Source organism: Dendrobates tinctorius, unplaced genomic scaffold, assembly GCF_039654945.1.
Source record: "Dendrobates tinctorius isolate UK_male_01 unplaced genomic scaffold, ASM3965494v1 ptg000019l, whole genome shotgun sequence".
Taxonomy (NCBI): domain Eukaryota; kingdom Metazoa; phylum Chordata; class Amphibia; order Anura; family Dendrobatidae; genus Dendrobates; species Dendrobates tinctorius.
Window position 1 is genome coordinate 63146578 of NW_027361687.1, and position 18181 is coordinate 63164758.

Here is an 18181-nt window from a genome sequence, read left to right on the forward strand (position 1 = left end):
GTAGAACCAAAAGTGTTCGTTTTTAAGGCTCTCCTAGTTTCTCCTATGTGATAGTTGCTAATTTTATTTGCATGGCTGTTGTTCTTGGTTTCTTGGATAGTTATGTGGAAAGTCAATTATGTCGACATGACTGCTTTCTAAAACAGTGCCACCCCTGTCCATGGGTTATGTCTGGTATTGCAGCTCTGTCCCATTAAAGTTCTTGGACCTGAACTGCTATTTATGCATTAGATGCAGATTTATGGGGAGTCTGCTTACTCTTGGGACTATGCTTAAGTGCTTAAATAGCAATTCCAGTGCGCTAGATCATAAATAGCGTACCTGCAGTTCCATTTTATCCCCCCCATGATGATAGGTGATATCATAGCACGTCATGCCACAGGACACGTCACCTCTGCGGCGTCTGTGCTGTTCTGGAGTTACTAGTTAAGCAATTATCGTTTTTGTCGTTCAGTCCATTTGAATGAGGTTGCTGGTGGAAGTCAGAATTTGGCCGATCTGACTGCAGCTTTAGTATAGGAGATTTTCACTTTTTTTTTTTTTTTTTCAGTTCGCTTTCTCCCCTCTCAACCGTCTGGCCCAATTACATCAATCCGAAGCTCTGGTGGATTATTCCTCAACCAGAACATTACGTTCTATTCCACATGTGCCTCCCTGCGTCCATAACAGCTGAGATCTCCCTCCTCCTTCTTGTTTCCAGCAAATGAATCTGTTCCCCGACCATTAATGCACATTGCTCTCTTTGTGGCAGTCACTGCTGCATGCTGCAATATGGACACAGGTCAGAAGCCTCGAAGGTTGCCAGTAGTCCGCTGATCAGCCGCTACATAGACTATGCAGTGCATTTACTGTTTCAGTGAGCCCAGCAGCCGATTTGGCTTGGAGAAGAGGGGTCACACCAGGACATCTATCTAGGTCTGTGGGCAGAACAACACAGATGATTTATGCCCTGCTCTTCCATGCAGCAGTGTTGCGTTGCAACATTGGGTGTCGTGGATCAATAATGTATTTTGTTTTGGGTTACAACATGTTGATAAGTGTAAAGTAAAGGACATGTTTTTGAAGATCATGCATATGTACATGAGCTCCTTTGCATTGGCAAAATATTAGGTTGCTCCTGTATTGTACCCCAGAGCTTCACTCACTATTCTGCTGGTGCATTACATTATTGATCCTGAGTTACATCCTGTATTATACCCCAGAGCTGCACTCACTATTCTGTTGGTGCAGTCACTCTCTACATACTTTACATTAGTGATCCTGAGTTACATCCTGTATTATACCCCAGAGCTGCACTCACTATTCTGCTGATGCAGTCACTGTGTACATACATTACATTACTGATCCTGTACTGATCCTGAGTTACATCCTGTATTATACCCCAGAGCTGCACTCACTATTCTGCTGGTGCACTCACTGTGTACATACATTACATTACTGATCCTGAGTTACCTCCTGTATTATACTCCAGAGCTGCACTCACTATTATGCTGGTGCAGTCACTGTGTACATACGTTACATTACTGATCCTGTACTGATCCTGAGTTACATCCTGTATTATACTCCATAGCTGCACTCACTATTCTGCTGGTGCAGTCACTGTGTACATACATTACATTACTGATCCTGTACTGATCCTGAGTTACATCCTGTATTATACCCCAGATCTGCACTCACTATTCTGCTAGTGCAGTCACTGTGTACATACATTACATTACTGATCCTGTACTGATCCTGAGTTATTTCCTGTATTATACTCCAGAGCTGCACTCACTATTCTGCTGGTGCCGTCACTGTGTACATACATTACATTACTGATCCTGTACTGATCCTGAGTTACTTCCTGTATTATACCCCAGAGCTGCACTCACTATTCTGCTGGTGCAGTCACTGTGTACATACATTACATTACTGATCCTGTACTGATCCTGAGTTATATCCTGTATTATACCCCAGAGCTGCACTCACTATTCTGCTGGTGCACTCACTGTGTACATACATTACATTACTGATCCTGAGTTACCTCCTGTATTATACTCCAGAGCTGCACTCACTATTCTGTTGGTGCAGTCACTCTCTACATACTTTACATTAGTGATCCTGAGTTACATCCTGTATTATACCCCAGAGCTGCACTCACTATTCTGCTGATGCAGTCACTGTGTACATACATTACATTACTGATCCTCAGTTACCTCCTGTATTATACTCCAGAGATGCACTCACTATTCTGCTGGTTCAGTCATTGTGTACATACATTACATTACTGTTCCTGCACTGATCCTTAGTTACATCCTGTATTATACCCCAGAGCTGCACTCACTATTCTGCTGGTGCAGTCACTGTGTACATACATTACATTACTGATCCTGTACTGATCCTGAGTTACATCCTGTATTATACCCCAGATCTGCACTCACTATTCTGCTAGTGCAGTCACTGTGTACATACATTACATTACTGATCCTGAGTTACTTCCTGTATTATACTCCAGAGCTGCACTTACTATTCTGCTGGTGCCGTCACTGTGTACATACATTACATTACTGATCCTGTACTGATCCTGAGTTACTTCCTGTATTATTCTCCAGAGCTGCACTCACTATTCTGCTGGTGCCGTCACTGTGTACATACATTACATTACTGATCCTGTACTGATCCTTAGTTACATCCTGTATTATACCCCAGAGCAGCACTCACTATTCTGCTGGTGCAGTCACTGTGTACATACATTACATTACTGATCCTGTACTGATCCTGAGTTACATCCTGTAATATACCCCAGATCTGCACTCACTATTCTGCTGGTGCAGTCACTGTGTACATACATTACATTACTGATCCTGTACTGATCCTGAGTTACCTCCTGTCTTATACTCCATAGCTGCACTCACTATTCTGCTGGTGCAGTCATTGTGTACATACATTACATTACTGATCCTGTACTGATCCTTAATTACATCCTGTATTATACTCCAGAGCTGCACTCACTATTCTGCTGGTGCAGTCACTGTGTACATACATTACATTACTAATCCTGAGTTACATCCTGTATTATACTCCAGAGCTGCACTCACTATTCTGCTGGTGCAGTCACTGTGTACATACATTACATTACTGATCCTGTACTGACCCTGAGTTACATCCTGTATTATACTCCAGAGCTGCACTCACTATTCTGCTGGTGCAGTCACTGTGTACATACATTACTGATCCTGAGTTACATCCTGTATTTTACTCCAGAGCTGCACTCACTATTCCGCTGGTGCAGTCACTGTGTACATACATTATATTACTGATCCTGAGTTACATCCTGTATTATACTCCAGAGCTGCACTCACTATTCTGCTGGTGCAATCACTGTGTACATACATTACTGATCCTGTACTGATCCTGAGTTACATCCTGTATTATACCCCAGAGCTGCACTCACTATTCTGCTGGTGCAATCACTGTGTACTTACATTACATTACTGATCCTGTACTAATCCTGAGTTACATCCTGTATTGTACTCCAGAGCTGCACTCACTATTCTGCTGGTGCAGTCACTGTGTACATACATTACTGATCCTGAGTTACATCCTGTATTTTACTCCAGAGCTGCACTCACTATTCTGCTGGTGCAATCACTGTGTACATACATTACTGATCCTGTACTGATCCTGAGTTACATCCTGTATTATACCCCAGAGCTGCACTCACTATTCTGCTGGTGCAATCACTGTGTACATACATTACATTACTGATCCTGTACTAATCCTGAGTTACATCCTGTATTGTACTCCAGAGCTGCACTCACTATTCTGCTGGTGCAGTCACTGTGTACATACATTACTGATCCTGAGTTACATCCTGTATTTTACTCCAGAGCTGCACTCACTATTCTGCTGGTGCAATCACTGTGTACATACATTACTGATCCTGTACTGATCCTGAGTTACATCCTGTATTATACCCCAGAGCTGCACTCACTATTCTGCTGGTGCAATCACTGTGTACATACATTACATTACTGATCCTGTACTAATCCTGAGTTACATCCTGTATTGTACTCCAGAGCTGCACTCACTATTCTGCTGGTGCAGTCACTGTGTACATACATTACTGATCCTGTACTGACCCTGAGTTACATCCTGTGTTATACTCCAGAGCTGCACTCACTATTCTGCTGGTGCAGTCACTGTGTACATACATTATATTACTGATCCTGAGTTACATCCTGTATTATACTCCAGAGCTGCACTCACTATTCTGCTGGTGCAGTCACTGTGTACATACATTACTGATCCTGAGTTACATCCTGTATTTTACTCCAGAGCTGCACTCACTATTCCGCTGGTGCAGTCACTGTGTACATACATTATATTACTGATCCTGAGTTACATCCTGTATTATACTCCAGAGCTGCACTCACTATTCTGCTGGTGCAGTCACTGTGTACATATATTACTGATCCTGAGTTACATCCTGTATTTTACTCCAGAGCTGCACTCACTATTCTGCTGGTGCAATCACTGTGTACATACATTACTGATCCTTTACTGATCCTGAGTTACATCCTGTATTATACCCCAGAGCTGCACTCACTATTCTGCTGGTGCAATCACTGTGTACATAACATTACATTACTGATCCTGTACTAATCCTGAGTTACATCCTGTATTGTACTCCAGAGCTGCACTCACTATTCTGCTGGTGTAGTCATTGTGTACATACATTACATTACTGATACTGTACTAATCCTGAGTTACATCCTGTATTATACTCCAGAGCTGCAATCACTATTCTGCTGGTGCAGTCACTGTGTACATACATTACATTACTGATCCTGTACTAATCCTGAGTTACATCCTGTATTATACCCCAGAGCTGCACTCACTATTCTGCTGGTGCAATCACTGTGTACATACATTACATTACTGATCCTGTACTAATCCTGAGTTACATCCTGTATTATACTCCAGAGCTGCACTCACTCTTCTGCTGGTGCAGTCACTGTGTACATACATTACATTACTGATCCTGTACTAATCCTGAGTTACATCCTGTATTATACACCAGAGCTGCACTCACTATTCTGCTGGTGCAGTCACTGTGTACATACATTACTGATCCTGTACTGATCCTGAGTTACATCCTGTATTATGCTCCAGAGCTGCACTCACTATTCTGCTGGTGCAGTCACTGTGTACATACATTACATTACTGATCCTGTACTAATCCTGAGTTACATCCTGTATTATACACCAGAGCTGCACTCACTATTCTGCTGGTGCAGTCACTGTATACATACATTACTGATCCTGTACTGATCCTGAGTTACATCCTGTATTATACTCCAGAGCTGCACTCACTATTCTGCTGGTGCAGTCACTGTGTACATACATTACATTACTGATCCTGTACTAATCCTGAGTTACATCCTGTATTATACTCCAGAGCTGCTCTCACTATTCTGCTGGTGCAGTCACTGTGTACATACATTACATTACTGATCCTGTACTGATCCTGAGTTACATCCTGTATTATACCCCAGAGCTGCACTCACTATTCTGCTGGTGCAGTCACTGTGTACATACATTACATTACTGATCCTGTACTGACCCTGAGTTACATCCTGTATTATACTCCAGAACTGCACTCACTATTCTGCTGGTGCAGTCACTGTGTACATACATTACTGATCCTGAGTTACATCCTGTATTTTACTCCAGAGCTGCACTCACTATTCCGCTGGTGCAGTCACTGTGTACATACATTATATTACTGATCCTGAGTTACATCCTGTATTATACTCCAGAGCTGCACTCACTATTCTGCTGGTGGAATCACTGTGTACATACATTACTGATCCTGTACTGATTCTGAGTTACATCCTGTATTATACCCCAGAGCTGCACTCACTATTCTGCTGGTGCAATCACTGTGTACATACATTACATTACTGATCCTGTACTAATCCTGAGTTACATCCTGTATTGTACTCCAGAGCTGCACTCACTATTCTGCTGGTGCAGTCACTGTGTACATACATTACTGATCCTGAGTTACATCCTGTATTTTACTCCAGAGCTGCACTCACTATTCTGCTGGTGCAATCACTGTGTACATACATTACTGATCCTGTACTGATCCTGAGTTACATCCTGTATTATACCCCAGAGCTGCACTCACTATTCTGCTGGTGCAATCACTGTGTACATACATTACATTACTGATCCTGTACTAATCCTGAGTTACATCCTGTATTGTACTCCAGAGCTGCACTCACTATTCTGCTGGTGCAGTCACTGTGTACATACATTACTGATCCTGTACTGACCCTGAGTTACATCCTGTGTTATACTCCAGAGCTGCACTCACTATTCTGCTGGTGCAGTCACTGTGTACATACATTATATTACTGATCCTGAGTTACATCCTGTATTATACTCCAGAGCTGCACTCACTATTCTGCTGGTGCAGTCACTGTGTACATACATTACTGATCCTGAGTTACATCCTGTATTTTACTCCAGAGCTGCACTCACTATTCCGCTGGTGCAGTCACTGTGTACATACATTATATTACTGATCCTGAGTTACATCCTGTATTATACTCCAGAGCTGCACTCACTATTCTGCTGGTGCAGTCACTGTGTACATATATTACTGATCCTGAGTTACATCCTGTATTTTACTCCAGAGCTGCACTCACTATTCTGCTGGTGCAATCACTGTGTACATACATTACTGATCCTTTACTGATCCTGAGTTACATCCTGTATTATACCCCAGAGCTGCACTCACTATTCTGCTGGTGCAATCACTGTGTACATAACATTACATTACTGATCCTGTACTAATCCTGAGTTACATCCTGTATTGTACTCCAGAGCTGCACTCACTATTCTGCTGGTGTAGTCATTGTGTACATACATTACATTACTGATACTGTACTAATCCTGAGTTACATCCTGTATTATACTCCAGAGCTGCAATCACTATTCTGCTGGTGCAGTCACTGTGTACATACATTACATTACTGATCCTGTACTAATCCTGAGTTACATCCTGTATTATACCCCAGAGCTGCACTCACTATTCTGCTGGTGCAATCACTGTGTACATACATTACATTACTGATCCTGTACTAATCCTGAGTTACATCCTGTATTATACTCCAGAGCTGCACTCACTCTTCTGCTGGTGCAGTCACTGTGTACATACATTACATTACTGATCCTGTACTAATCCTGAGTTACATCCTGTATTATACACCAGAGCTGCACTCACTATTCTGCTGGTGCAGTCACTGTGTACATACATTACTGATCCTGTACTGATCCTGAGTTACATCCTGTATTATGCTCCAGAGCTGCACTCACTATTCTGCTGGTGCAGTCACTGTGTACATACATTACATTACTGATCCTGTACTAATCCTGAGTTACATCCTGTATTATACACCAGAGCTGCACTCACTATTCTGCTGGTGCAGTCACTGTATACATACATTACTGATCCTGTACTGATCCTGAGTTACATCCTGTATTATACTCCAGAGCTGCACTCACTATTCTGCTGGTGCAGTCACTGTGTACATACATTACATTACTGATCCTGTACTAATCCTGAGTTACATCCTGTATTATACTCCAGAGCTGCACTCACTATTCTGCTGGTGCAGTCACTGTGTACATACATTACATTACTGATCCTGTACTGATCCTGAGTTACATCCTGTATTATACCCCAGAGCTGCACTCACTATTCTGCTGGTGCAGTCACTGTGTACATACATTACATTACTGATCCTGTACTGACCCTGAGTTACATCCTGTATTATACTCCAGAACTGCACTCACTATTCTGCTGGTGCAGTCACTGTGTACATACATTACTGATCCTGAGTTACATCCTGTATTTTACTCCAGAGCTGCACTCACTATTCCGCTGGTGCAGTCACTGTGTACATACATTATATTACTGATCCTGAGTTACATCCTGTATTATACTCCAGAGCTGCACTCACTATTCTGCTGGTGGAATCACTGTGTACATACATTACTGATCCTGTACTGATTCTGAGTTACATCCTGTATTATACCCCAGAGCTGCACTCACTATTCTGCTGGTGCAATCACTGTGTACATACATTACATTACTGATCCTGTACTAATCCTGAGTTACATCCTGTATTATACTCCAGAGCTGCACTCACTATTTTGCTGGTGCAGTCACTGTGTACATACATTACATTACTGATCCTGTACTAATCCTGAGTTACATCCTGTATTATACTCCAGAGCTGCACTCACTATTCTGCTGGTGCAGTCACTGTGTACATACATTACATTACTGATCCTGTACTAATCCTGAGTTACATCCTGTATTATACACCAGAGCTGCACTCACTATTCTGCTGGTGCAGTCACTGTGTACATACATTACTGATCCTGTACTGATCCTGAGTTACATCCTGTATTATACTCCAGAGCTGCACTCACTATTCTGCTGGTGCAGTCACTGTGTACATACATTACATTACTGATCCTGAGTTACATCCTGTATTATACTCTGAAGGTGCATACATAATACTGCAGTCTTTAGAGCTGAAATCCCTAAGCATTAATTATAGTGTGTGCACAGACCTTGTTCTGGTGATTGGTATTCTGGGTGTTGTGGCCCTGTGCAATATGTGATTCTTTATTTCACAGTGATTAGATCTGGCCTGGGATCTGTAGCTGAGGAGAGAGACTGTCTCCAGGTTGGAGTAGGATCCCCGCTCCATACAGCGCGGTGCTTGCTCCCAGATACACGCATACAATGCACACGCTGCCGCTCGGCCATAAACAATAGAAGCTCAGTCAGCTCCGGGGGTTGCAAACGAAATATTCTCGTGGTTTCCGTTCAAGGAAAAATAAGAGCAGAAAATTACATTGTGGCGAGGAGATACAAGGTGTCCACTGCACGTTTATGTGGCAATATGAGGCTCATGTCTTGACTTAAACACCCCATCTTAAAGGAACTGTTCTTAAAATCCATTTTGTCTCCATTTAGGCTAAGTGCACACTCTGCGGATTGGTCTGCGGATTTGTATCTGCGGAACCGCAGGTAAAATGACCTGCGGATTGGCCAGCGGTTTTCCCCTGCGGTTTATCACCTCTACAATGGAGGAGATGGTAAACCGCAGCAGAATCCGCAGAAAAGAAGTGACATGTCATTTCTTTCTGCGGATTCAAAACCGCAGCTTTTCCGCAGTTAAAAATCTGCAGCATGTGCACAGCAGATTGTAAATCCCATAGATTTACATGCTACTGTACACTGTCTGCAGAACTGCTGCAGATCCGCAGTGGCCAAAACCGCAGCGTGTGCACATAGCCTTAAGGCCCCGTCTCACTAAGCGACTTACCAGCGATCCCGACACCGATATCAAGGTGTCAGGATCGCTAGTAAGTCGCTATGTGATCGCTGGTGAGCTGTCACACAGACAGCTTCACCAGCGATCAGCACAGCGATGCCGAGTGCCCGGCATCGCTGGCCATCCTGTAAAAAATAGAATCAAAATAAAAAATATAGTTATTCTCACCTTCCGACGTCCCGTTCAGCCATCCCGCCTCTCTCCACGCTCCGGTCCCAGTGATCCTTTGCATGAATGACCGCGAGATGTCACGGTCTCGCGGGATAACAAAGTCTCGCGGTCATTCATGCAAAGGATCACTGGGACCGGAGCGTGGAGAGAGGCGGGATGGCTGCGCGGGACGTCGGAAGGTGAGAATAACTATATTTTTTATTTTTTTTATTATTTTTTACACCTGATCGCTGGTCTCCCGCTGTCACACACAGCGATGCGTGCTGGCCAGCGGGAGACCAGCGACCAAAGAAATGTCCAGAGGTTTCTTGCAGCGATCAGCGATACCGGCAGGGGGGGCCGCTCGCTGATCGCTGTCACACACAGCGATCTCGCTGGTGAGATCGCTGTTACGTCACAAAAGTTGTGACTCAGCAGCGATCTCGCTACCGAGATTGCTTAGTGAGACGGGGCCTTTACTGTATGGCTATTAACAAGTCTGTTTTGCCTTTGAGGCAGCCATTACTTTCTGATAGGGGCCTTTTAGTTACAAATAGATGTAAGGAGCGGCAATCTTACCGCAGCTGTCGGTTTGGTTTGGCGCCCTTGAAAGGGAGTAAATAGAGATCTGTATCTTTTTCTTACAGTAGTTATGGTAGGTACAATCTTTCTTTAACACCCCCACCCATTATTATATACAGCCATTTATGACCACTGCATTTTCTGCCTCTGTCACAACTACAGTCTTCGTACATAAGTGGTGACAATCGAAAACGAGTTGGAAACCTTTTCTTCCAGTCATTTGAATACCATGAGAAAAAACACTGATGTGGTTTCACGTGGGAGATGGGGTGACAGATTCACTCATGTATCGCTACTGCTGAGGCTCCCATTACTTCTTCATGGACTGTAGTCATCGAGGCGTACCGTTACACTAAGCGATGCACCAGCGATCCCGACAACGATATGGGTCGCTAGTGAGCTGCCACACAGGCAGATCTCACCAGCGACATAGCAGCGGTCGGGGGTCGCTACTTACCTGTCAGACGCGGCGATCCTGACGTCCTCCCGCGTCACTCGTCGGCGCCACAGGAAGCCCAGCAGGAAGCGCCCGACGAGAAATGGTCCAGGACGTTCTCGCACAATCAGCGACAGACAGCGGGGGAGCCGGTCGGAGGCAAGTATCACATGTAGCGATATCGCTAGCAATATCGCTGCTGCGTCACAAAACCAGTGACGTTACAGCGATATTGCTAGCGATATCGCTATGTGTAACGGGCCCTTAAGATCAGCTCCTTTCATCAGTGGTGATTGCTTCCGATTGATGCGGCTTCTCGCTGTTGGATCTCAGCTGATGTGACATTGATAGCGTCTTTTAAAATCAGTGGATAACTTTCTTTTTTATTAAGAAATTTGTATAGCAGGTGACACGCGTTTTGGGTCACAGAATGGATTGTACAACTTACCTCATACTAGGGTGGAAATTCATTCTTTTAAAGCCACCTAAACACGTCAGTGTAACGTTGGCCAAACCAACATCTCCTGACTTTCCACTCAACAGATGATGTTGGTGGATCCAGCATGTCGGCTTTCCAACAGCCAATGTTTTTTTTTTTGGGAGATAAGCTCCAGCCAGAATGGTTTGGCAGTGTCTCTCTCAAGGAGTTCTCATTCTAGTCTATGGGAACTGTGTGGAGAAACCTGTCTGCCAAATGATCGTTTGTCCACACGATGGCTATCAAATGTGTGTGGTGGGCTTTAGTCCCATATCCTGTACCGTTTCAGTCAGAGAAGGGGTTAACCTCATTTACCACATGCATGTCCCCTGTCTGTGTCTAGTGCTTGTCTTTAACACCTAGATCCAGTCTCTGGACATTGTATCTGAGGTTTTATCAGGTTCTATCTGTAGCACTGGTCAATGTTCTCCATCAGGGCAGCAAGTGCTTGTTTATATAAAATGAACTGCAGACACCCCATGTGTGGCACAATTGTAATCTCCCCCCCCATTTAAGAGATAAATGTTTAAGGATTAGATAAGGTAATCTCCTTCATGCCATTTACAATTTGATTTGTCCATTTTCGAACTTCCCATGTTGGGAGCATAATGTAGAGTAGGACTCATCCACTGGATGAGTATTACGTGTGTAGACTTCATTCTGAACAGCTCTATGGACCATAATGTCATTATTGGCCAGATCTCAGGTGAAGAACATTGCACTAACTGGGAGTCGCATGTTTCTGAACCCCTGAGATGGGTGAGGATATAAGCTTCCTCCACCCACTAACTCAAGACTACATGTGTAGGCTTCATTCTGAAGACCTCCATGGACTATAATGACGTTTTTTGCCAAATATTCATATAAACGTTACATTTCCAATATAGATATTTTTTTTTCCATGAAGGGCACCCTTGGCATACTTCACTAGACCTCATAATCGGAAATACTTGGGGAGTATTGTGTGATTTCTCGATCATCAGTGAATGAGGAGAGCATTTTTTATGGCCATGGTAAACTTGATTAAGTTCAATCTCTTGGTCAATAGTAAGTCAAAATGAAACCCTTAAGGACCCATTTCCATCAATTATTTTTCAAGGTCCTTAAAAACGTTGGAGCAGTTTTTGATCTAAGGGGACTTTATCTGTTATTGAAGATGTAAGCCTACCTTAACACTCTAGAACAAGGGCGGGCAATTAATTTTCCCTCTGATACCCCCTATATACTATATGAGCTCTCACACAGCCTCCGAAAATAAAGTATGAGCCCACACAGCCCCCTATTCACAGTATGAGCCCCATAGCCTTCTATATACAATATGAGCCTATTATAGTCCCTCTATGCATAGTATGATCCCCCACGTAGCTTCCCTATATACAGTATTGGAGCATCAGTGCCTACATAGCTTTCCTATATACAGGATGAACCCACACATAGCTCTTATATACAGTATGAGTCCACACACAACCCCCGATATCCAGTATAAGCCCCAATAGCCCCTCTGTATACAGTATGAACCCTTACATACAGTATGAGCTCACATAGCCTCCTATGTACAGAGTCAGACCCCACAGTGTCCTATATTCAGTATTAACCTTCATACAGCCCCTTATACAGTATGAGCCCTCACGTAGCCTCTCTATACACAGTATGAACCCCCATATAGCCCCCTTTAAAAATCATGAGTCCCCTCCTAGCCTTCCTATATTCAGTATGAGCTCTCACAAAGCCCCCTGTATATATATACACATCCCATACACACACACACACACACACACTTCGCTCCTGTTACCCTGGCAGTCTGCTCCAGTCTCTGGCGCACGCACTCTCTGCACAGTAGAAGTGATGTAGTGGCGTCATCACATCTGTTGTCTCATTTGCACACGCTGATTGGTGGAAGAAGGAGCTGGCTGCTCCATCCTCCACCAGTGTATTCACCGATATCTGCGTTCCGAGGAAGCCGATAGTGGTTATATCAGGTGGCCTGCGGCAACGAGGTGGGGAGGGCATTGACTGTGGGTCTCTGTTTTCAGCCCCTAGGCTGTCTCGGCTAGCTTTCCGGACTGGAATAGCCAGAGGGGCAGATGTGGCCTGCGGGCCGCACTATGCCCAGGTCCGTGCTAGACCAATTTGATTTCATTTCTAGTATTACTTGGGTATCATTTTGGAGCATTAATGAGGGCACCATGCAAGCACCTTCTCAAAATGGCGTGCAGTTACCTAAATATTTGCCCCAATCCAAAAAGATTTTGGAGGAGTGTCCTCACCTAGAATGCCTCTCCCAACTTGACAGAAGCCTAATGTCTGAGCTGGTTTGCCCCCCTTTCCTTGCGTCAATATTTTTCCCCTCACCTTAGGGAATAAGACATTAAAGAGACAGTACGGTACAAAGATATATATATCTTTCCTGTATCTAAAGCGACAGTAAACATCTTTTTTTATTGATTCATACAGTCTCTCAGCTGATGAAATGGGGGAGAGGAGTATATTCTGTTTTTAGTGTGAGGACCCTTTATGAGTTACAAGCTTGTTTTAAATGAGTAGTAATATCCTTATATGTGTCATATACTTTGCAATATCGGAAGTTTTTTTTTTTTTTTTTTTTACAAAAGGCTCCCACACCATTGTCCTTAACGCCAATCGATCATAAAGTTTCTTGGCTATCTGCTCATTATAAAGGGTATTCTGTAACATTTAGTGGCACAAAGCAGTAGTAAGATAATCCATCACCAGTGTACCTTCAAAGCCAATCATGACATGACACCGCCCCACCAACATGACTACAGTTGAGTATGTAGACAGCTGAAGGGCAGCATTCACCACCATGCAGGACTCGTAAAGTCCTTACTAAACACCAGAACTTCAATTAACAAGTATTTCCCTTTTTAAAAACAAATTCTATCCTTTTTTGGGGAGCAATCCGGGTGAGAAATCATATGGCCATCACCCACCTTTTTGGAGTCTTGAAGGAACGGAATTACTGAGGGGAATCTGGAATATGAGACATATTGGTTGTTTTCCAGTATCCCTGACCCTGAATAGTTTTGTTTTGTTTTGTTTTTTAATTATGTCACTATTTTTTGGTGACAAAAATATTCATGTCCAATGTTTTCCCAGTTCCCGATGTCATCCTACCAATAGGTCATTCTCATCCTCCACATTATTGTGTAATTCCCACCTTGGCTTGAGGTGCAAGATTTCCAAAAACAACTTGGTGGGGTTATTAGCTGCAAACTAATTTGGCCCTAATGTATGTGCGAGGGCAGGAGGGTGGGGAAGTCAATGATGTGGCTGGGGGCTGCCTTGAGTCGTCTCAAACTAAGTACTACCTCCCACGCCACAACTTCAAGTTTGGGGTCTCGGAGGAGAGTAACAAAAAAAATGACAGATTTGCAGAACCTCTAATTGTCAGTTAAAGCTTTTTGCTACCGGGGAGTGGGGAGGGACCAGTTAAAGTCACACTGGAAAGGAAATAAACTCAGCGGCTTTCTTTTCAACAGCTGTTTTTAAGGCAGGAGGCATCCCCTTCCCTCCCCCCTCAAACCAGACCCTCCTCTCGCACTCACACACATACAGGCAGCCCCCCTCCCCTCCTTACATCTGTCACTGCCCTTTACCCGCTGACGGCAGAGGTCCTCTCTGTCACTCAGGACAAGCCGTGTGAGTGAGTGAGTGGTGGGGGGACCTTCCACACTGTTTAGTGACAAACTGGGGATACTTCTTCACTGGTGTTGGTGGCTTCAAGAGACTAAGACTGAAAGGCCACTTCTTCTCCTACTCCGCACTCCCCCTTTTTGCTCCAGTCTCCGGGGCCACTTCCCGAAGGAAGCGGGCCAGGAAAGACAGTCATCGTGGCTCCATGCTTGTAAGTACGTCCTGCTTTTTTAACTCCCTCTTCTACAGCCAGCACAATCTGCAGGCTTAAGGGTCTCGTCTTTAGCACTAGCTGAAGAGATTGTACACGCGCTCCTTATAAGGCCTGCCTTATGGTATACACTTCAGAAGCCTATGCTTGCTGGCAAGGCCCCTCATTTTATACCCTCTCTGGTCACCCAGCTTTGGCTTAAAGTGAGTCCCTCTGGGTAGTGGGGGGTTGACGGAGGAAGACAGGCCAGGAAACGCAACGTCTTGTTTATAATCCTCAAGAACCATGTTTCCTTGTTGTAACGGAGACCATATCCTGGACTCAACTTCCCGAATCCTGAAAACTGTATTTCCTTCTTTCCCCGCCATCACGACCACCACCACCATCCATCCATCATGTAGAATTACATGATTGTCGTTAATTGTTTATATCATGGATGTTCCTCATTCAAGAAACCCATGTAGGTGAGCATTGTGCTTCAGTCACTGGTCCCTATTACCCAGGACCATGTTCTATCACATCAGCCCCAGTTGGAAGGTCACTCCTCTGCTACGAGGCATGGGATATGCTACCTAATATATACACATCCCCTCACGTGGTTTAGTTGCTCAACCTGTGTGACATCCGGGGAAGTGGGACCTGGATGTAGGATTTGAGGTGTTCCCATGTGCCGCGTGATGGAAGATGATCTGTAAGGCTCGGTCAAGTGGTTTTGTCAAAGTGTTAAGAGATGAAAAAAATTTTCCATTCCGACAAAAGAGGAACTTATATGTAAATATCTGGATAGGCCGGCAGGTTTAGTTTCCATCATCTTATGTGCCTGTTTGATGGTAGACAGCCTTGGTATTTTTCTTGTAAAGGTTTGTCAATTTTTTTGGGCTACGTAAGTATTGTTTACTCACAAAACCACACAACTCAGTGTTGTGCCTCAACTTTTTACTTTTTTTGTGAAAAATAACACAGCTTGGATGTCTAAAATGAAGGTATCGATCTGGGACAGGGCAATGTTTTCATGGCCCAGATTTAGTTAATGCTCGAGTTTTTGGATAATCTTCAGTTTGATGAGCAACACATGGTGATGTGAGGTCATACAGCGCTCAATCAAGTTACAAATAAGTCACACTTGTGGTCTTATGCAAGTTGTTTATTCAGTCCAGTTTACAAAAAAGGATATGAAAAGCAACCGTCTGATTAGTTACAAATATTGGCAATATTGGGAATTTTTTTTTTTAAGTACTTTGAGTATTTTTAGCGAGCTTTTGTAGACATGTATTTATTGTAAAAAAGGCTGAAAATAGACAGATTAGACCATGTTGTTGACCATAATAGCATAGTGATTTTTGTGGTTCTTTGTGGTTTATTCTTTTGGCATAATTTATATGTCTGGACGAGGTGGTGTCCCATTCTTATACCTAAAGTGATAGAGCTTGTTTTTGGGACTCAATTGTGGGTCACTGTCCCAACTCCAGTTATTGTTAACCAGTAACATTATGCACACGTTTGGTATATACAGTGAGCTTGTATTTTTGGCTTGTAACAAGACCTTTTTTTACTTGGACTTTTCAGGGACTGTTTTGAACGGGCTATAGTTTTATTAGTGGAAATTACTAGTTTTTAATAAGCAAAGTGATTGTACAATTGGGTGATTGGTGAAAAGGTAATAGATTCAAAAGGGTTCTTCACTAGTCGTCATAGGAAAACATTAGGTCTCACTTGGACGGCTTGTCCAATATGTCTGTTGGATCTCCATTGCTTGCCTCCTAGGCAGATATAATTGTTGAGTCCCGGTTGAGTAAAGGCTAGGTTCACATTGCGTTAACACAGCCCGTTCAACGCATAGCGTTGACGGGCTGCGTTAACGCTATAGCATAACGCGATATGCGTTATGCTATACCGCTAGCGAAGATGCTCCATCTGCACTAGCGGTGACGGAGCCTCGGAAGCTGCAGCCTGCGTCCGAGGCTTTGTCACTGAATGACGGCACATCGCGAACACTTGCCACTTTACGGCATGCGTCGCGATGCGCCCGACAATGGGTCTGAATGGCAGCTTTAACGGACTGCGTTAAACCGCGTTATACCGCGGTGTAACGCAGTCCGTCTAACGGACTGCTATAACGTAATGTGAACCCAGCCTAATAATTATGATTTCCATGGGGTCTCCACTTGTAGTTCTCTGTAATTATATCCATTGGATCTTAGTTGGTTTCTTCATGTTGGTTCCTCATTGAATATGTCCTTTGTCATGACACTTCTTTCGACTTCACTGGACATGTCCCAAGTAGTTGTAGCAGTGTGGGCTCTCTGTTCTCTGTATTTATTGGTGTCTTCTTTGGCAATATTTCAGTTGGCTCTTCATTGGTTTTGTTCAATACAGATAGTTACAGATGGATACTTTGGTTTAATCTATTTTGGGTACTTTATATGCAGATAATTCAGTTGGGTTTTCATTGGTTTCATCCCTTTCACATACTTTGATTGAGTCTCTTTTGAGTCCTTCCTATGCAGATACGTTGGTTGGGTTCGCTCTACATTAATCCCATGCACATATTTCATTTGGGTCTTTACTGGTTTCATCCTATGTAGATACTTTAGCTGGGTCTTCATTAGTTACATCCCATGCAGGTACTCTGGTTGGGTCTTCTTTGGGTACTTTTTATGCAGATATATTAGTTAGGTCTTTATTCATTTCAAGCTATGTAGACACTTTGGTTTCATTGGTTTCATCCCATTCACATTCTTTGGTAGGGTCTATATTGGGTAATTCCTCACATACTTCAGGTGGGTCTGTATTGGGTGTTTACTTTGTAGATGCTTCGGTTTGGTCGTTAAAGGTTTCATCCTACATGGATACTTCAGGTAGGTCTTCATTGGTTTCGTCTCATGTACATATTTTGGATGGGTCTACATTGGGTCCTAACTATTGATACCTCAGTTGGGTCTTCATTGGTTTTGTCCCATGCACATGCTTCGGGTCTGTATTGGATATTTACTACGTAGATGTTTCCGTTTGATAGTTATAGGTTTCATCCTGCGTAGATAATTCCATTGGATCTTCATTGGTTTCATCCCATTTACATACTTTGGGTGGGTCTACATTGGGTCCTAGCTATTGGTACCTCAGTTGGGTTTTTATTGGTTTAGTCTCATACAGATTAATATATAAGTAGATATGTCTGTTGGGTTTCTTTTATGTATATCCTTTACTGTTTCATCAGTTGGATCTTTTGTTGAGTCACTCTTGGGAACACGTTTATGTGCTATTAT

General features: G+C 43.4%; 1 protein-coding gene across 9 annotated transcripts in view; it reads left to right on the forward strand.

Annotated features, from left to right (window-relative positions):
- MEF2D (myocyte enhancer factor 2D) overlaps nucleotides 1–18181 on the forward strand; it is a 176922-nt gene that overhangs the window by 72621 nt on the left and 86120 nt on the right. The window contains exon 1 of one of the 9 annotated variants that reach the window (XM_073567140.1): nucleotides 793–915. The exons of 7 other annotated variants lie outside the window; for them this stretch is intronic. The gene's annotated coding sequence lies outside the window, so the exon portion shown is untranslated. Of the gene's footprint in view, nucleotides 1–792; nucleotides 916–14682; nucleotides 14916–18181 lie in introns of those variants that run through there. One more of the 9 variants, XM_073567141.1, reaches the window with a different exon arrangement.